Source organism: Schistocerca nitens, chromosome 2 (genome assembly GCF_023898315.1).
Source record: "Schistocerca nitens isolate TAMUIC-IGC-003100 chromosome 2, iqSchNite1.1, whole genome shotgun sequence".
Lineage (NCBI taxonomy): Eukaryota > Metazoa > Arthropoda > Insecta > Orthoptera > Acrididae > Schistocerca > Schistocerca nitens.
This window is the reverse complement of record NC_064615.1, coordinates 1,137,080,074-1,137,094,303: the sequence shown is the minus strand read 5'-3', so window position 1 is coordinate 1,137,094,303 and position 14,230 is coordinate 1,137,080,074.

The following is a 14,230-nucleotide window of genomic DNA, read 5'->3' as shown; positions in this document are numbered from 1 at the left end:
CCCTCGCTCCCTCACATTGACGAATTAACACACAATTTGCGTCCATATGAAATACTCTGCATTCCCTGCATTGTCCTTCTAAATCGAGATACGTTTCTACGGAAACGATAGGATTTTCTTTGGGGTTCGAGTATCTCTTTTCCGATGCATTATTCTCCTTTACTGCATCCCTCGCTCCCTCAAATTGACGAATTAACACTTAATTTGCATCCATATGAAATACTCTGGATTCCCTGCATTGTCCTTCTAAGTCGAGATACGTTTCTACGGAAACGATAGGATTTTCTTTGGGGTTCCGAATATCTCTTTTCCGATGCATTATTACTCCTTTACTGCATCCCTCGCTCCCTCACATTGACGAATTAACACACCATTTGCGTCCATATGAAATACTCTGGATTCCCTGCATTGGCCTTCTATATCGAGATACGTTTCTACGGAAACGATAGGATTTTCTTTGGGGTTCCGAGTATCTCTTTTGCGATGCATTATTCCTCCTTTACTGCATCCCTCGCTCCTTCACATTGACGAATTAGCACACAATTTGCGTCCATATGAAATACTCGGGATTCCCTGCATTGTCCTTCTAAATCGAGATACGTTTCTACGGAAACGACAGGATTTTCTTTTGGGTTTCCGAGTATCTCTTTTCCGATGCATTATTCCTTCTTTACCGCATCCCTCGCTCCCTCACATTGACGAATTAACACACAATTTGCGTCCATATGAAATACTCTGGATTCCCTGCATTATCCTTCTAAATCGAGATACGTTTCTACGGAAACGATAGGTTTTTCTTTAAAGGTTCCGAGCATCTCTTTTCCGATGCATTATACCTCCTTTACTGCATCCCTCGCTCCCTCACATTGACGAATTAACACACAATTTGCGTCCATATGAAATACTGTGGATTCCCTGCATTGTCCTTCTAAATCGAGATACGTTTCTACGGAAACGATAGGATTTTCTTTGGGGTTCCGAGTATCTCTTTTCCGATGCATTATTCCTCCTTTACTGCATCCCTCGCTCCCTCACATTGACGAATTAACACACAATTTGCGTCCATATGAAATACTCTGGATTCCCTGCATTGTCCTTCTAAATCGAGATACATTTCTACGGAAACGATAGGTTTTTCTTTGGGGTTCCGAGCATCTCTTTTCCGATGCATTATTCCTCCTTTACTGCATCCCTCGCTCCCTCACATTGACGAATTAACACACAATTTGCGTCCATATGAAATACTCTGCATTCCCTGCATTGTCCGTCTAAATCGAGATACGTTTCTACGGAAACGATAGGATTTTCTTTGGGGTTCCGAGTATCTCTTTTCCGATGCATTATTCCTCCTTTACTGCATCCCTCGCTCCCTCACATTGACGAGTAACCCACAATTTGCGTCCATATGAAATACTCTGGATTCCCTGCATTGTCCTTCTAAATCGAGATACGTTTCTACGGAAACGATAGGATTTTCTTTTGGGTTCCGAGTATCTCTTTTCCGATGCATTATTCCTCCTTTACTGCATCCGTCGCTCCCTCACATTGACGAATTAACACACAATTTGCGTCCATATGAAATACTCTGGATTCCCTGCATTATCCTTCTAAATCGAGATACGTTTCTACGGAAAAGATAGGATTTTCTTTGGGGTTTTGAGTATCTCTTTTCCGATGCATTATTCCTCCTTTACTGCATCCCTCGCTCCCTCACATTGACGAATTAACAAACAATTTGCGTCCATATGATATACTCTGGATTCCCTGCATTGTCCTTCTAAATCGAGATATGTTTCTACGGAAACGATAGGATTTTCTTTGGGGTTCCGAGTATCTCTTTTCCGATGCATTATTCCTCCTTTACTGCATCCCTCGCTCCCTCACATTGACGAGTAACCCACAATTTGCGTCCATATGAAATACTCTGGATTCCCTGCATTGTCCTTCTAAATCGAGATACGTTTCTACGGAAACGATAGGAATTTCTTTGGGGTTCCGAGTATCTCTTTTCCGATGCATTATTCCTCCTTTACTGCATCCCTCGCTCCCTCACATTGACGAATTAATACACAGTTTGCGTCCATATGAAATACTCTGGATTCCCTGCATTGTCCTTCTAAATCGAGATACGTTTCTACGGAAACGATAGGATTTTCTTTGGGGTTCCGAGTATATCTTTTCCGATGCATTATTCCTCCTTTACTGCATCCCTCGCTCCCTCACATTGACGAATTAACACACAATTTGCGTCCATATGAAATACTCTGGATTCCCTGCATTGTCCTTCTAAATCGAGATACGTTTCTACGGAAAAGGTAGCATTTTCTTTGGGGTTAAAAGTATCTCTTTTCCGATGCATTATTCCTCCTTTACTGCATCCCTCGCTCCCTCACATTGACGAAATAACACACAATTTGCGTCCATATGAAAACTCTGGATTCCCTGCATTGTCCTTCTAAATGGGGTTCCTTTTATACGGAAACCATAGGATTTTCTTTGGGGTTCCAAGTATCTCTTTTCCGATGCATTATTCCTCCTTTACTGCATCCCTCGCTCAATCACATTGACGAATTAACACACAATTTGCGTCCATATGAAATACTCTGGATTCCCTGCATTGTCCTTCTAAATCGAGATACGTTTCTACGGAAACGATAGGATTTTCTTTGGGGTTCCGAGTATCTCTTTTCCGATGCATTATTCCTCCTTTACTGCATCCCTCGCTCCCTCACATTGACGAATTAACACACAATTTGCGTCCATATGAAATACTCTGGATTCCCTGCATTGTCCTTCTAAATCGAGATACGTTTCTACGGAAACGATAGGTTTTTCTTTGGGGTTCCGAGCATCTCTTTTCCGATGCATTATTCCTCCTTTACTGCATCCCTCGCTCCCTCACATTGACGAATAAACACACAATTTGCGTCCATATGAAATACCTTGCATTCCCTGCATTGTCCGTCTAAATCGAGATACGTTTCTACGGAAACGATTGGATCTTCTTTGGGGTTCCGAGTATCTGTTTTCCGATGCATTATTCCTCCTTTACTGCATCCCTCGCTCCCTCACATTGACGAGTAACCCACAATTTGCGTCCATATGAAATACTCTGGATTCCCTGATTTGTCCTTCTAAATCGAGATACGTTTCTACGGAAACGATAGGATTTTCTTTTGGGTTCCGAGTATCTCTTTTCCGATGCATTATTCCTCCTTTACTGCATCCCTCGCTCCCTCACATTGACGAATTAACACACAATTTGCGTCCATATGAAATACTCTGGATTCCCTGCATTGTCCTTCTAAATCGAGATACGTTTCTACGGAAAAGATAGGGTTTTCTTTGGGGTTATGAGTATCTCTTTTCCGATGCATTATTCCTCCTTTACTGCATCCCTCGCTCCCTCACATTGACGATTTAACACACAATTTGCGGCCATATGATATACTCTGGATTCCCTGCATTGTCCTTCTAAATCGAGATATGTTTCTACGGAAACGATAGGATTTTCTTTGGGGTTCCGAGTATCTCTTTTCCGATGCATTATTCCTCCTTTACTGCATCCCTCGCTCCCTCACATTGACGAGTAACCCACAATTTGCGTCCATATGAAATACTCTGGATTCCCTGCATTGTCCTTCTAAATCGAGATACGTTTCTACGGAAACGATAGGATTTTCTTTGGGGTTCCGAGTATCTCTTTTCCGATGCATTATTCCTCCTTTACTGCATCCCTCGCTCCTTCACATTGACGAATTAACACACAGTTTGCGTCCATATGAAATACTCTGGATTCCCTGCATTGTCCTTCTACATCGAGATACGTTTCTACGGAAACGATAGGATTTTCTTTGGGGTTCCGAGTATCTCTTTTCCGATGCATTATTCCTCCTTTACTGCATCCCTCGCTCCCTCACATTGACGAATTAACACACAATTTGCGTCCATATGAAATACTCTGGATTACCTGCATTGTCCTTCTAAATCGAGATACGTTTCTACGGAAACGATAGGATATTCTTTGGGGTTCCGAGTATCTCTTTTCCGATGCATTATTCTCCTTTACTGCATCCCTCGCTCCCTCAAATTGACGAATTAACACTTAATTAGCATCCATATGAAATACTCTGGATTCCCTGCATTGTCCTTCTAAGTCGAGATACGTTTCTACGGAAACGATAGGATTTTCTTTGGGGTTCCGAATATCTCTTTTCCGATGCATTATTACTCCTTTACTGCATCCCTCGCTCCCTCACATTGACGAATTAACACACCATTTGCGTCCATATGAAATACTCTGGATTCCCTGCATTGGCCTTCTAAATCGAGATACGTTTCTACGGAAACGATAGGATTTTCTTTGGGGTTCCGAGTATCTCTTTTGCGATGCATTATTCCTCCTTTACTGCATCCCTCGCTCCTTCACATTGACGAATTAGCACACAATTTGCGTCCATATGAAATACTCGGGATTCCCTGCATTGTCCTTCTAAATCGAGATACGTTTCTACGGAAACGACAGGATTTTCTTTTGGGTTTCCGAGTATCTCTTTTCCGATGCATTATTCCTTCTTTACTGCATCCCTCTCTCCCTCACATTGACGAATTAACACACAATTTGCGTCCATATGAAATACTCTGGATTCCCTGCATTGTCCTTCTAAATCGAGATACGTTTCTTCGGAAACGATATGATTTTCTTTGGGGTGCCGAGTATCTCTTTTCCGATGCATTATTCCTCCTTTACTGCATCCCTCGCTCCCTCACATTGACGAATTAACACACAATTTGCGTCCATATGAAATACTCTGGATTCCCTGCATTGTCCTTCTAAATCGAGATACGTTTCTACGGAAACAAAATAATTTACTTTGGGTTTCCGAGTATCTCTTTTCCGATGCATTATTCCTCCTTTACAGCAGCCCTCGCTCCCTCACATTGACGAATTAACACACAATTTGCGTCCATATGAAATACTCTGGATTCCCTGCATTGTCCTTCTAAATCGAGATACGTTTCTACGGAAACGATAGGATTTTCTTTGGGGTTCCGAGTATCTCTTTTCCGATGCATTATTCCTCCTTTACTGCATCCCTCGCTCCCTCACATTGACGAATTAACACACAGTTTGCGTCCATATGAAATACTCTGCATTCCCTGCATTGTCCTTCTAAATCGAGATACGTTTCTACGGAAACGATAGGATTTTCTTTGGGGTTCCGAGTATCTCTTTTCCGATGCATTATTCCTCCTTTACTGCATCCCTCGCTCCCTCACATTGACGAATTAACACACAATTTGCGTCCATATGAAATACTCTGTATTCCCTGCATTGTCCTTCTAAATCGAGATACGTTTCTACGGAAACGATAGGATTTTCTTTGGGGTTCCGAGTATCTCTTTTCCGATGCATTATTCTCCTTTACTGCATCCCTCGCTCCCTCAAATTGACGAATTAACACACAATTTGCGTCCATATGAAATACTCTGGATTCCCTGCATTGTCCTTCTAAATAGAGATACGTTTCTACGGAAACGATAGGATTTGCTTTGGGGTTCCGAATATCTCTTTTCCGATGCATTATTCCTCCTTTACTGCATCCCTCGCTCCATCACATTGACGAATTAACACACAATTTGCGTCCATATGAAATACTCTGTATTCCCAGCATTGTCCTTCTACATCGAGATACGTTTCTACGGTAACGACAGGATTTTGTTTGGGGTTCCGAGTATCTCTTTTCCGATGCATTATTACTCCTTTACTGCATCCCTCGCTCCCTCACATTGACGAATTAACACACAATTTGCGTCCATATGAAATACTCTTGATTCCCTGCATTGGCCTTCTAAATCGAGATACGTTTCTACGGAAACGATAGGATTTTCTTTGGGGTTCCGAGTATCTCTTTTGCGATGCATTATTCCTCCTTTACTGCATCCCTCGCTCCCTCACATTGACTAATTAACACACAATTTGCGTCCATATGAAATACTCTGGATTCCCTGCATTGTCCTTCTAAATCGAGATACGTTTCTACGGAAACGACAGGATTATCTTTTGGGTTTCCGAGTATCTCTTTTCCGATGCATTGTTCCTTCTTTACTGCATCCCTCGCTCCCTCACATTGACGAATTGACACACAATTTGCGTCCATATGAAATACTCTGGATTCCCTGCATTGTCCTTCTAAATCGAGATACGTTTCTACGGAAACGATAGGACTTTCTTTGGGGTTCCGAGTATCTCTTTTCCGATACATTATTCCTCCTTTACTGCATCACTCGCTCCCTCACATTGACGAATTAACACACAATTTGCGTCCATATGAATTACTCTGGATTCCCTCATTGTCCTTCTAAATCGAGATACGTTTCTACGGAAACGATAGGATTTTCTTTGGGGTTCCGAGTATCTCTTTTCCGATGCATTATTCCTCCTTTACAGCATCCCTCGCTCCCTCACATTGACGAATTAACACACAATTTGCGTCCATATGAAATACTCTGGATTCCCTGCATTGTCCTTCTAAATCGAGATACGTTTCTACGGAAACGATAGGATTTTCTTTGGGGTTCCGAGTATCTCTTTTCCGATGCATTATTCCTCCTTTACTGCATCCCTCGCTCCCTCACATTGACGAATTAACACACAGTTTGCGTCCATATGAAATACTCTGGATTCCCTGCATTGTCCTTCTAAATCGAGATACGTTTCTACGGAAACGATAGGATTTTCTTTGGGGTTCCGAGTATCTCTTTTCCGATGCATTATTCCTCCTTTACTGCATCCCTCGCTCCCTCACATTGACGAATTAACACACAATTTGCGTCCATATGAAATACTCTGGATTCCCTGCATTGTCCTTCTAAATCGAGATACGTTTCTACAGAAACGATAGGATTTTCTTTGGGGTTCCGAGTATCTCGTTTCCGATGCATTATTCCTCCTTTACTGCATCCCTCGCTCCCTCACATTGACGAATTAACACACAATTTGCGTCCATATGAAACACTCTGGATTCCCTGCATTGTCCTTCTAAATCGAGATACGTTTCAACGTTAACGATAGGATTTTCTTTGGAGTTCCGAGTATCTCTTTTCCGATGCATTATTCCTCCTTTACTCCATCCCTCGCTCCCTCACATTGACGAATTAACACACAATTTGCGTCTATATGAAATACTCTGGATTCCCTGCATTGTCCTTCTAAATCGAGATACGTTTCTACGGAAACGATTGGATTTTCTTTGGGGTTCCGAGTATCTCTTTTCCGATGCATTATTCCTCCTTTACTGCATCCCTCGCTCCCTCACATTGACGAATTAACACACAATTTGCGTCCATATGATATACTCTGGATTCCCTGCATTATCCTTCTAAATCGAGATACGTTTCTACGGAAACGATAGGATTTTCTTTGGGGTTCGGAGTATCTCTTTTCCGATGCATTATTCCTCCTTTACTGCATCCCTAGCTCCCTCACATTGACGAAATAACACACAATTTGCGTCCATATGAAATACTCTGGATTCCCTGCATTGTCCTTCTAAATCGAGATACGTTTCTACGGAAACGATAGGATTTTCTTTGGGGTTCCGAGTATCTCTTTTCCGATGCATTATTCCTCCTTTACTGCTTTCCTCGCTCCCTCACATTGCCGGATTAACACACAATTTGCGTCCATATGAAATACTCTGGATTCCCTGCATTGTCCTTCTAAATCGAGATACGTTTCTACGGAAACGATAGGATTTTCTTTGTGGTTCCGAGTATCTCTTTTCCGAAGCATTATTCCTCCTTTACTGCATCCCTCGCTCCCTCACATTGACGAATTAACACACAATTTGCGTCCATATGAAATACTCTGGATCCCTGCATTGTCCTTCTAAATCGAGATACCTTTCTACGGAAACGATAGGATTTTCTTTGGGGTTCCGGGTATCTCTTTTCCGATGCATTATTCCTCCTTTACTGCATCCCTCGCTCCCTCACATTGACGAATTAACACACAATTTGCGTCCATATGAAATACTCTGGGTTCCCTGCATTGTCCTTCTAAATCGAGATACGTCTCTACGGAAACGATAGGATTTTCTTTGGGGTTCCGAGTATATCTTTTCCGATGCATTATTCCTCCTTTACTGCATCCCTCGCTCCCTCAGATTGACGAATTAACACACAATTTGCGTCCATATGAAATACTCTGGATTCCCAGCATTGTCCTTCTAAATCGAGATACGTTTCTACGGAAAAGGTAGCATTTTCTTTGGGGTTAAAAGTATCTCTTTTCCGATGCATTATTCCTCCTTTACTGCATCCCTCGCTCCCTCACATTGACGAATTAACACACAATTTGCGTCCATATGAAATACTCTGGATTCCCTGCATTGTCCTTCTAAATGGGGTTCCTTTTTTACGGAAACGATAGTATTTTCTTTGGGGTTCTGAGTATCTCTTTTCCGATGCATTATTCCTCCTTTACTGCATCCCTCGCTCAATCACATTGACGAATTAACACACAATTTGCGTCCATATGAAATACTCTGGATTCCCTGCATTGTCGTTCTAAATCGAGATACGTTTCAACGGAAACGATAGGATTTTCTTTGGGGTTCCGAGTATCTCTTTTCCGATGCATTATTCCTCCTGTACTGCATCCCTCGCTCCCTCACATTGACGAATTAACACACAATTTGCGTCCATATGAAATACTCTGGATTCCCTGCATTGTCCTTCTAAATCGAGATACGTTTCTACGGCAACGATAGGTTTTTCTTTGGGGTTCCGAGCATCTCTTTTCCGATGCATTATTCCTCCTTTACTGCATCCCTCGCTCCCTCACATTGACGAATTAACACACAATTTGCGTCCATATGAAATACTCTGCATTCCCTGCATTGTCCGTCTAAATCGAGATACGTTTCTACGGAAACGATAGGATTTTCTTTGGGGTTCCGAGTATCTCTTTTCCGTTGCTTTATTCCTCCTTTACTGCATCCCTCGCTCCCTCACATTGACGAATTAACACAGAATTGGCGTCCATGTGAAATACTCTGGATTCCCTGCATTGTCCTTCTAAATCGAGATACGTTACTACGGAAACGATAGGATTTTCTTTGGGGTTCCGAGAATCTCTTTTCCGATGCATTATTCCTCCTTTACTGCATCCCTCGCTCCCTCACATAGACGAATTAACACACAATTTGCGTCCATATGACATACTCTGGATTCCCTGCATTGTCCTTCTAAATCGAGATACGTTTCTACGGAAACGATAGGATTTTCTTTGGGGTTCCGAGAATCTCTTTTCCGATGCATTATTCCTCCTTTACTGCATCCCTCGCTCCCTCACATTGACGAATTAACACACAATTTGCGTCCATATGACATACTCTGGATTCCCTGCATTGTCCTTCTAAATCGAGATACGTTTCTACGGAAACGATAGAATTTTCTATGGGGTTCGGAGTATCTCTTTTCCGATGCATTATTCTCCTTTACTGCATCCCTCGCTCCCTCACATTGACGAATTAACACACAATTTGCGTCCATATGAAATACTCTGGATTCCCTACATTGTCCTTCTAAGTCGAGATACGTTTCTACGGAAACGATAGGATTTTCTTTGGGGTTCCGAGTATCTCTTTTCCGATGCATTATTCCTCCTTTACTGCATCCCTCGCTCCCTCACTTTGACGAGTAACCCACAATTTGCGTCCATATGAAATACTCTGGATTCCCTGCATTGTCCTTCTAAATCGAGATACGTTTCTACGGAAACGATAGGATTTTCTTTTGGGTTCCGAGTATCTCTTTTCCGATGCATTATTCCTCCTTTACTGCATCCCTCGCTCCCTCACATTGACGAATTAACACACAATTTGCGTCCATATGAAATACTCTGGATTCCCTGCATTGTCCTTCTAAATCGAGATACGTTTCTACGGAAAAGATAGGATTTACTTTGGGGTTATGAGTATCTCTTTTCCGATGCATTATTCCTCCTTTACTGCATCCCTCGCTCCCTCACATTGACGAATTAACACACAATTTGCGTCCATATGAAATACTCTGGATTCCCTGCATTGTCCTTCTAAATCGAGATACGTTTCTACGGAAACGATGGACTTTCTTTTGGGAGTCGAGTATCTCTTTTCCGATGCATTATTCCTCCTTTACTGCATCCCTCGCTCCCTCACATTGACGAATTAACACACAATTTGTGTCCATATGAAATACTCTGGGTTCCCTGCATTATCTTTCTAAAACGAGATACGTTTCTACGGAAACGATAGGATTTTCTTTGGGGTTCCGAGTATCTCTTTTCCGATGCTTTATTCCCCCTTTACTGCATCCCTCGCTCCCTCACATTGACGAATTAACACACAATTCGCGTCCATGTGAAATACTCTGGATTCCCTGCATTGTCCTTCTAAATCGAGATACGTTACTACGGAAACGATAGGATTTTCTTTGGGGTTCCGAGAATCTCGTTTCCGATGCATTATTCCTCCTTTACAGCATCCCTCGCTCTCTCACATTGACGAATTAACACACAATTTGCGTCCATATGACATACTCTGGATTCCCTGCATTGTCCTTCTAAATCGAGATACGTTTCTACGGAAACGATAGAATTTTCTATGGGGTTCGGAGTATCTCTTTTCCGATGCATTATTCTCCTTTACTGCATCCCTCGCTCCCTCACATTGACGAATTAACACACAATTTGCGTCCATATGAAATACTCTGGATTCCCTACATTGTCCTTCTAAGTCGAGATACGTTTCTACGGAAGCGATAGGATTTTCTTTGGGGTTCCGAGTATCTCTTTTCTGATGCATTATTCCTCCTTTACTGCATCCCTCGCTCCCTCACATTGACGAATTAACACACAATTTGCGTCCATATGAAATACTCTGGATTCCCTGCATTGTCCTTCTAAATCGAGATACGTTTCTACGGAAAAGATAGGATTTTCTTTGGGGTTCCGAGTATCTCTTTTCCGATGCATTATTCCTCCTTTACTGCATCCGTCGCTCCCTCACATTATCGAATTAACACACAATTTGCGTCCATATGAAATACTCTGGATTTCTTGCATTGTCCTTCTAAATCGAGATACGTTTCTACGGAAAAGATAGCATTTTCTTTGGGGTTAAAAGTATCTCTTTTCCGATGCATTATTCCTCCTTTACTGCATCCCTCGCTCCCTCACATTGACGAATTAACACACAATTTGCGTCCATATGAAATACTCAGGATTCCCTGCATTGTCCTTCTAAATGGGGTTCCTTTTTTACGGAAACGATAGGATTTTCTTTGGGGTTCCGAGTATCTCTTTTCCGATGCATTATTCCTCCTTTACTGCATCCCTCGCTCAATCACATTGCCGAATTAACACACAATTTGCGTCCATATGAAATACTCTGGATTCCCTGCATTGTCCTTCTAAATCGAGATACGTTTCTACGGAAACGATAGGATTTTCTTTGGGGTTCCGAGTATCTCTTTTCCGATGCATTATTCCTCCTTTACTGCATCCCTCGCTCCCTCACATTGACGAATTAACACACAATTTGCGTCCATATGAAATACTCTGGATTCCCTGCATTGTCCTTCTAAATTGAGATACGTTTCTACGGAAACGATAGGATTTTCTTTGGGGTTCCGAGTATCTCTTTTCCGATGCATTATTCCTCCTTTACTGCATCCCTCGCTCCCTCACATTGACGAATTAACACAAGATTTGCGTCCATATGAAATACTCTGGATTTCCTGCATTGTCCTTCTTAATCGAGATACGTTTCTACGGAAAAGATAATATTTTCTTTGGGGTTAAGAGTATCTCTTTTCCGATGCATTATTCCTCCTTTACTGCATCCCTCGCTCCCTCACATTGACGAATTAACTCACAATTTGCGTCCATATGAAATACTCTGGATTCCCTACATTGTCCTTCTAAGTCGAGATACGTTTCTACGGAAACGATAGGATTTTCTTTGGGGTTCCGAGTATCTCTTTTCCGATGCATCATTCCTCCTTTACTGCATCCCTCGCTCAATCACATTGACGAATTAACACACAATTTGCGTCCATATGAAATACTCTGGATTCCCTGCATTGTCCTTCTAAATCGAGATACGTTTCTACGGAAACGATAGGATTTTCTTTGGGGTTCCGAGTATCTCTTTTCCCATGCATTATTCCTCCTTTACTGCATCCCTCGCTCCCTCACATTGACGAATTAACACACAATTTGTGTCCATATGAAATACCCTGGATTCCCTGCATTGTCCTTCTAAATCGAGATACGTTTCTACGGAAATGATAGGATTTTCTTTGGGGTTCCGAGTATCTCTTTTCCGATGCATTATTCTTCCTGTACTGCATCCCTCGCTCCCTCACATTGACGAATTAACACACAATTTGCGTCCATATGAAATACTCTGCATTCCCTGCATTGTCCTTCTAAATCGAGATACGTTTCTACGGAAACGATAGGATTTTCTTTGGGGTTCCGAGTATCTCTTTTCCGATGCATTATTCCTCCTTTACTGCATCCCTCGCTCCCTCACATTGACGAATTAACACACAATTTGCGTCCATATGAAATACTCTGGATTCCCTGCATTGTCCTTCTAAATCGAGATACGTTTCTACGGAAACGATGGACTTTCTTTTGGGAGTCGAGTATCTCTTTTCCGATGCATTATTCCTCCTTTACTGCTTCCCTCGCTCCCTCACATTGACGAATTAACACACAATTTGTGTCCATATGAAATACTCTGGGTTCCCTGCATTATCTTTCTAAAACGAGATACGTTTCTACGGAAACGATAGGATTTTCTTTGGGGTTCCGAGTATCTCTTTTCCGATGCATTATTCCTCCTTTACTGCATCCCTCGCTCCCTCACATTGACGAATTAACACACAATTGGCGTCCATGTGAAATACTCTGGATTCCCTGCATTGTTCTTCTAAATCGAGATACGTTACTACGGAAACGATAGGATTTTCTTTGGGGTTCCGAGTATCTCTTTTCCGATGCATTATTCCTCCTTTACTGCATCCGTCGCTCCCTCACATTGCCGAATTAACACACAATTTGCGTCCATATGAAATACTCTGGATTTCTTGCATTGTCCTTCTAAATCGAGATACGTTTCTACGGAAAAGATAGCATTTTCTTTGGGGTTAAAAGTATCTCTTTTCCGATGCATTATTCCTCCTTTACTGCATCCCTCGCTCCCTCACATTGACGAATTAACACACAATTTGCGTCCATATGAAATACTCTGGATTCCCTGCATTGTCCTTCTAAAAGGGGTTCCTTTTTTACGGAAACGATAGGATTTTCTTTGGGGTTCCGAGTATCTCTTTTCCGATGCATTATTCCTCCTTTACTGCATCCCTCGCTCAATCACATTGCCGAATTAACACACAATTTGCGTCCATATGAAATACTCTGGATTCCCTGCATTGTCCTTCTAAATCGAGATACGTTTCTACGGAAACGATAGGATTTTCTTTGGGGTTCCGAGTATCTCTTTTCCGATGCATTATTCCTCCTTTACTGCATCCCTCGCTCCCTCACATTGACGAATTAACACACAATTTGTGTCCATATGAAATACTCTGGGTTCCCTGCATTATCTTTCTAAAACGAGATACGTTTCTACGGAAACGATAGGATTTTCTTTGGGGTTCCGAGTATCTCTTTTCCGATGCTTTATTCCCCCTTTACTGCATCCCTCGCTCCCTCACATTGACGAATTAACACACAATTCGCGTCCATGTGAAATACTCTGGATTCCCTGCATTGTCCTTCTAAATCGAGATACGTTACTACGGAAACGATAGGATTTTCTTTGGGGTTCCGAGAATCTCGTTTCCGATGCATTATTCCTCCTTTACAGCATCCCTCGCTCTCTCACATTGACGAATTAACACACAATTTGCGTCCATATGACATACTCTGGATTCCCTGCATTGTCCTTCTAAATCGAGATACGTTTCTACGGAAACGATAGAATTTTCTATGGGGTTCGGAGTATCTCTTTTCCGATGCATTATTCTCCTTTACTGCATCCCTCGCTCCCTCACATTGACGAATTAACACACAATTTGCGTCCATATGAAATACTCTGGATTCCCTACATTGTCCTTCTAAGTCGAGATACGTTTCTACGGAAGCGATAGGATTTTCTTTGGGGTTCCGAGT